This window comes from Rhinopithecus bieti, unplaced genomic scaffold, assembly GCF_001698545.2.
Source record: "Rhinopithecus bieti isolate Rb0 unplaced genomic scaffold, ASM169854v2 scaffold_33330, whole genome shotgun sequence".
Lineage (NCBI taxonomy): Eukaryota > Metazoa > Chordata > Mammalia > Primates > Cercopithecidae > Rhinopithecus > Rhinopithecus bieti.
Genome location: NW_016814059.1, coordinates 242,886 through 250,337, shown reverse-complemented (window position 1 = coordinate 250,337; position 7,452 = coordinate 242,886). Strand labels below are relative to the sequence as shown.

Below are 7,452 nucleotides of genomic sequence, written 5' to 3'. Positions count from 1 at the left end.
CCCGCGCGCCGCTTCCGCGCCCCGCCGCCTGCCGGAAGTGGACACGCCGCGCGGCTCCCTGGGAAGCGGAGTCTCGGCCGCCGCCGCGCACGCTCGTCCGGGATGCGGCGCGTGTGTGACGTCACCAGCCCGCGCCGCCCTCCGGGCGTGCCTCCCAGGGGCCCAGGAGCACCGCTGTTGGGGCCGCAGAGGGTGTTCGGGGCGCCGGGGAAGGCTAGCGCTGCGTGGTCCCCGGGGCGCCGTCCCCAACCGACCACGCCTGCCAGACCACCAAGTGGGGGCCGTGTCGACGTGTGGGGAGCCTGGTGGAAGGCGGTGCGGGAATTCCGGCACTGGGCCTGCAACCGTTTTAGTCCACAACTGTCAAAATCTGAAGGGAAGAAAAACGAAGTGCTCAGAACCCTCACCCTCACAGAAGCTGAGCACCTCATCCCGTGTGTGGATGTTTTCCCCAGTACAAGCCCATTGTGGGGGCAGGCGCTTTTGAAGGAAGAATTCAAATTCCCAGGCTGAAGTGGCTCCTCACAGCCTTGAACCTGACCCCCAGCTTCCCGCTAAAGCCAGGCGTGCCCAGCACGGCGAGGTCAGCAGCGGCCCCTCGGAGGGCGGCCGTGGGAGGCCAGTGGGAGGCCCTCGGGCAGCCGGTGGATGGTCCGGCGACCTCCCCGACTCCGTGAGAAGCGCTCAGTCCGTGCCCTTCAGGTACTGGAGCGGCTCCCGCCCTTTGGCCAGTTCTCTGGAAGGTCGTTTCGTTTTCTGTGTCTGCCACACGCGTACCACAAGCGCACCACAATCGAAAACCTTGTTCGACGTTTCTGGAAAGAGTAGATGCTACTGAAGACCCAATAGATTGCTGAGGGTTTTCGGAGCAGGGACAATTGCATCAGAGTGCTGGGCTCCGGGAAGAACTCAGGATTTGACTGACTGGCGGATGGGACAATGATTGGTGCCGAGACTGAGCCAGAGAAGGAGGCCTGGCCAGAGCAGGCACCCGAGGCCGCGTGCAGGGGCAGTCCTGGGCCGCCAAGCCTTGGAAGCTGGGCCAGGAGCTTCGGAGCCATCCCAGTCTTTTTTCGCCCCTCTCACTCTCATGCACCTAGTTACCCTCCCCACAGAGTCCTCTCATTGCGCGATTTTCGTCTACCGCGGCAGTGGTGTCTGACTACACCCAGTGCCTCTGTCCTTCCTTCCCCCTTCAGTCTGTTCTCGCTTCTTGGCAGACCTGTCCTTGGAAAGCCCTCTGCCGACTCCAGTTACCCTGATCAAATGCATCCTCCTCAACAGGCTCGTGAGCGATTTGCAGGGTGGCCCAGGAGGCATCACGCCTTGCTCTTCAGCCACTCTTGGGGGCCCCTACAGGGCCAGGCATCCCACACCGGCAGCGGGTGCTGGTCCTGCCACAGTCTGTGCAACATGTGAATGAAGGCTGTAGTCCTGTGGTCTGCGGGAGGCAAATTCCAACTCCAGCTGTCAAACATAAAGGGACTGGCAGGCTATCCAGGGTGGGTGTCTCATGGCATCCAAAGGCAGGGACCTAGCCAGGCCTCGGGAAAGAGCTACAAACTGAGGACCTCTGGGGTGTGGCTTCATCTCCCTCTCCCTCCCACCCTACCCCCATCTCTGTATTCCTCAGATGTCTCATTTTCCAGTCAGGCACCTGGCCAGCTCTAGGAGCTGAAATCAGGTTGGTACCTTCTTGGTCAGTGTCCATCCCTAGTGTCATCCACAGTGGCCAACGGAAGTGGTGGCTGGTGGTGCAGGACATTTGCCATCTTCGGAAAGATCACAGAGGACGGGCCTCTTTAGCTGAGCAGACAAGGTTCTGCAGTGATCTGGACACTTGCACACTCGTGGGCATCCCCCTGCCCTGTTGAGCAGATGGGGTTCTGCAGTGGTCTGGACATATTTGCACACTCGTGGGCATCCCCCTGCCCTGTTGAGAAACCGCATGAGGAAAGGGACCCTTGCATCTGTCACCTCCTGACTCTGACCACCAGAGGCTGGGCTGCCAGCCAGCCATGCCAGCATGTGACAGCACTTGACGCAAAGTCCCTGGAAAGGATGTGGATCATTGCAGAACTCCCTCGAGAAAGCGCCAGAGGAGGACCCCATTCAGCACCCCGCAGAACTCCTCAAACTCCTGCGTCCCCCTCAACACTCCCCCAGTGTGGTGCCTGCTTCTATCTCCCCAGGCTTAGCTGGCCTGGGTCTTGAAGGCCTCTCCTCCCGCTGTCCCCACGCAGCACCCTCTCGGCCACTGCACAGCTGGATGCAGTGAAGGCCAGGCGGCTGTGGCTGCTTGGGCAACAAGAGCTGCTTGACCCTGTTCTGCTGACTTTGTTGGCCTCACTCCCTGGAGTGCCAAGGTTACCATGTCTCTGAAGCTAAGGCTTTCTTTCTAGGCCTGGGGGAGTCACATCTTGCATTTGTACTCACTGAGCTCCACGTCTATGGTTAGCGAATTATTCAACGTTTTAAAATGCTTTTACCAATTCCATCATTTGAGGGCCCTCTAGCAAGGAACCTGTTAGTACATGGAGTGCCTGGAATGTTCTAGAAAGCTCACATGAAGAGCTGGCCCTTGCTGTCCTTATTCACTGAGGACTCCAATGGCCACTCAGGATGACAGGAAATGCAGGCTCCAAGAGATTTGGTTCCTTTGTGAGGCCCTCGGGCAGTGGTCAGACGCGAAGGAAATAGGAATGGCACCTGCAAACCGCACTTCTCCCTACAGGCCATAGCTGCTGTGCAGCCTTGGGAGGGAGGGAAAGAGGAGGGCATCCGAATGTGGATACTTCCTGCTGTGAGGGCTACAGGGTGTCCTCAGACTGGAGCCCGCCCCTGGGCTCAGCTCAGCTCGGGGACCTTGCACCCAGGCTTTTCTGGGAAGGAAGGTTTTGGATCTCCTGCCTCTCTGTATTCATTGACGTTGGCTTTCTCTCTCTTCCAAGCATTCTAACATCTGCAGGATTTTTTTTTTTTTTTGAGAGGGAGTCTCACTCTGTCGCTCAAGCTGGAGTGCAGTGGCATGATCTCAGCTCACTGCAAGCTCCGCCTCCTGAGTTCACGCCGTTCTCCTACCTCAGCCTTCTGAGTAGCTGGGACTACAGGCGTCCGCCACCACGCCTGGCTAATTTTTTGTGTTTTTAGTAGAGACAGGGTTTCACTGTGTTAGCCAGGATGGTCTTAATGTCCTGACCTTGTGATCCGCCCGCCTTGGCCTCCCAAAGTGCTGGGATTCCAGGCGTGAGCCGCCGCGCCCGACACATCTGCAGGATGTATGCATGAGGGGCCACAAACCCATGTTTGATCTCATTCAACAGATGTTGTGCCCACTGGGCGGGGTGGGGCTCTGTCTCTGCCCACACTACCTGCCCCCGGGGTTGTAGTTCTAGGAAAGCAAGTCTCACACTGAGTTTTGATGTGGATTAGATTCTGTCCCGGGTGCAGATACTTATAGGCAAGCAGGGATAAGAGCCCTCAGGCAAAGCTGGGTATCCTGCGATGGGCGCCTCCGGGAGTTTGCAGATAACAAGGCCTTTTCCTGGAGGCAAAGCGGAAGCGTTCTGTGGCAGATCAGCCAGCCTTCTAGCAGGTCAGAGGCAGGGACATCTAGGCCCAAGGTGTGACCACTGTGCCTGGCTGCTGGCTCTCCTCTTGCAAGGACACAGCTCTTAAAGGACTTTCTAGCCCACCCAAGAACATTTTTCCATCGTTGAAAAGTTATTGATAAGTGCCACCATGTGCATGAGCAGCCCTCCGGGGCTGGCTTGTGTGCTGATGTTTGAGAATCTTGCCAGTTGAATGTGGGCATCTGCTTAGGGTTCCCCAAAGGCTAACCATTCACACCAGAGGGAGGCCGTGGCTCATGCCTAGGGCCCTGCGTGAGACTGGGGCTCATGCACACACAGGTATCAATGGCATGGAATGTAACGAGCTGAGTGCCTACTGCCATTTCCTAGTGGGGGGGCTCCTAGAGAAAGAGGGGAGGCTGCTACTCTCCAGGGCTGCAGGGAGCCCAGAACGCCATCTCCTAGTGTCAGCAGCAGAAATCCATATGAGTCTGCAGCAACTCAGCTTTTGCCTCCTCAGAGGAAGTAATTCATCTGGGGGCACAAGGCAGAGTGCGAGACTGAGGTAAGTTTCAGAGCAAGAGTGAAAGTTTATTAAGAAGTTTTAGAACAGGAATGAAAGGAAGTAAAGTACACTTGGAGGAGGGCCGGGGGGCATCTTGAGAGACGAAGTACACAGTTTTGACCTTTGACTTGAGGTTTATATGTTGGCTTGCTTCTGGGGGGCTGCATCCCTTCTCCCCTGATTCTTCTCTTGGGGTGGGCTGTCCGCATGCGCAGTGGCCTGTCAGCACTTGGGAGGGCCGCGGGCACAGTGTGCTTACTGGAGTTGTGCGGTGCCCTCTTGAGGCAGTCTTCCCTTACCAGTTCCTAGGGGAAGGTCACATGCTGGTTAAACTTTGCCACTTTGCCTCGTAGTGCGCGTGCTTGACCTCACTCACCTGAGGTCTCCTGAGATTTTTTTTTTTGAGTTCTAGGGTACATGTGCACAACGTGCAGGTTTGTTACGTAGGTATGCATGTGTCATGTTGGTTTGCTGCACCCATTAACTCGTCATTTACATTAGGTATTTCTCCTAATGTTGTCCCTCCCACCTCACGACAGGCCCTGGTGTGTGAGGTTCCCTGCCCTGTGTCCAAGTGTTCTCACCATTCAATTCCCACCTATGCCAACACCTGAGATCTTATCGGGAAGCGGCTCATCACCAGCTTCAGGTGTTTTCTATCTATTGGGAGCCTGCCGTTCCCTGGCACCAGCTGCAACCAATAATTATTTTAGTCAGTTTAACAACTGCTTGACCATCACCTGATGATCGCCTGACATTTCTGTTGGGGTGCGGGCCCCTCTCCTGCCCTGCTTATATGGGGCTCACTCTGCCCAACCTGTCCCCATGGGCCTGTCTTTACTTCATTTGTGGTAAGCCCCAAGCAGAATGGACTCTTGTTATGATCCCAGGAATTGCTCACGGCCACCTCTGTGGACGAACACCTAGCAGCTGCTCTAAATACATGCTGTGAAAGTTGTCAGAATCAAAATGGAGTCACTAATGTTAAGAAAGCCCTGACAAAGAGTGGTGGGGAAGGCCATGAAGAGAGGACACTTGGCTAATTTTTAAACTTTTTATAGAGATGGGGTCTTGCTATGTTGCCCAGGCTGGTCTTGAACTCCTGGGCACAAGCAATCCTCCCATCTCTCAAGTAGCTGTAATAGGTGTGAGCCACTGCCCAGCACAATTTATTGAAGAATCTGTCCTTTCTACAGTGAATGTGCTTGGCACCTTTGTTGGAAATCGGTTGGCTGTAGAAAGTGGATTAATTTCTGGGCCCTCTGTTCTGTTCCATTGGTCCATGTGTCTGTTTTTATACTGGTTCCATGCTGTTTTGGTTACTGTAGCTTTGTAGTGTATTTTGAGGTCTGGGAGTGTGATGCCTCCAGCTTTGTTCTTTTTGCTCAGAATGGCTTTGGCTATTTGGGGTCTTTTGTGGTTCCATACAAATTTTAATATTATTTCTTTTTCTATGAAGAATGCCATTGGTATTTTGATAGGCATTGCCTTAAATGTGTAGATTACCTTCTGTAGCACAATCATTTTAACAATATTAATTCTTCTGATCCTTGAGCATGAGATGTCTACTGATTTGTTCATATCCTCTTCAATTTCTTTCATCAGTGTTTTGTAGTTTTCCTTGTAGAGGTCTTTCACCTCTTTTGTTAAATTTATCCCTAGGTATTTTATATTTTTTTGTTGCTATTGGAAATAGGATTGCCTTCTTGATTTCTTTTTCAGCTAGTTTTTTGTTTGTGTATAGAAATGCTACTAATTTTTGTATATTGCCAGGGGCAGCCTGTGGGACTTTTTCTTAGGCCCTTATTGGAGACACAGAGCCATTGGGCAGGCCAGGGGCGTACCTGCAGGTGGGGGCGCTGTGGGGCTGATTTATCAGGACTTGAGCTCCTGCTATCAGTTGCTTGGAGGCAGGCAGGTCCTGCATGAGAAGGCCTGCAGCTGTTTGGCTGGCTCAAGGGTGGGTTTGCTGCAGGCGGGAGGGGCAGACAGCTGGAAGAGCTGTGGTGGGGATGGGTTTCCCTACTGTGCAGGACCAGAGCTATAGCTGAGCCTGGGCCCAAGCTCCATGCAACTGGGGTTGTGGTGTTCAGCCGCCCATGTGGGCTTGGTGGCGTGAAGGTGGAGCCCCAGTGTTGGAGAGGTGCAGATGGTACTGGCCCCAGGGCAGAGCCCCTCCAGATGCAGTAGCAGCTTGGCTCATGGTGTGGGTGCGGGTTGGGAGGTGCACACCTTGTGCCTCTAATCGGGGCAACGCTGCTCTATGACTTCGCTGCAGTGCTCCCAACTGGGCTCAGGGCTTGCAGGGACTGTGAGTTCTCCTGCAGCAAGGACTGTCAGCGTTTGCTGTCGCAGTGGCAGCTGGTGGAGATCTGCTTACCTTTTCCTTGCCACAGGAAGTCCCTCTTTGCTTCTAGGTCAAACTGGTGGGTGAGGAAGAGTGGGCAGCAGAGGCCTCCTGGGCTTCCAAACACCACAGGTGTGTCTCAAGGCCTCTGCTGCAGTCCAGCACTCCACCTTCGACATTCCAGTCAAATTGTCACTGTTAACTTGTTGCCTTGGTCCTTCCTTGTGGGGAGGAGGGGATGAGTGCCAGGCAGTTCTAGCCAGCCCCCTTGCCAACACCACTCTCCTTCTGGTGACTTTCAAAAAGCAAAAGTTGAACATTTTTACTACATCCGATGTAATCATGTTTCAATGATAAAGGGTTTTGAATCTTGCTGTATGTGTTTGGAAGCTCGGTTAGTAGGAGCATACGCATTTGGGGTCGTGATGTCCTCTTGGTGTCTTGACCCTGTTGTCTTTCTTTATCCCTGGTGATGTTCTTTGTTCTGATGTGTGCTTTGTGTCATGTCAACATAACTACTTCAGCTTTCTTTTGACAGCACTTCCCTGGCATGCCCTTTTCTCTCCTTTAACTTTTAACCTACCTGTGTCTTAAATATACATACGTATGTATGTATGTATGTATGTATCTATCTATCTATCTATTTTTTTTGAGATGGAGTTTCGCTCTTGTTGCCCAGGCTGGAGTGCAATGGCACTATCTAACTCTCACTGCAACCTCTGCCTCCTAGGTTCAAGTGATTCTCCTGCCTCAGCCTCCCAAGTAGCTGGGATTATAGGCACCTGCCACCATGCCCGGCTAATTTTGTACTTTTTAGTAAAGTCAGGTTTTCACCATGTTGGCCAGGGTGGTCTCGAACTTCTGACCCCAGGTGATCCACCTTCCTCGGCCTCCGAAAGTGCTGGAATTATAGGTATGAGCCACCACGCCCAGCCTGTGTGTGTTTTTTTTTTTTTTTTTTTTTTTTT

The 7,452-nt window shown here is 53.4% G+C and overlaps 1 pseudogene across 1 annotated transcript; it reads left to right on the top strand.

Annotated features, from left to right (window-relative positions):
- The first annotated feature begins 139 nt into the window (after positions 1-139).
- Positions 140-2,964, top strand: LOC108513715 (uncharacterized; annotated as a pseudogene). The gene has a single exon (XR_001880999.1). The product of XR_001880999.1 is annotated as an uncharacterized LOC108513715 (transcript).
- The last annotated feature ends 4,488 nt before the right edge of the window (positions 2,965-7,452 follow it).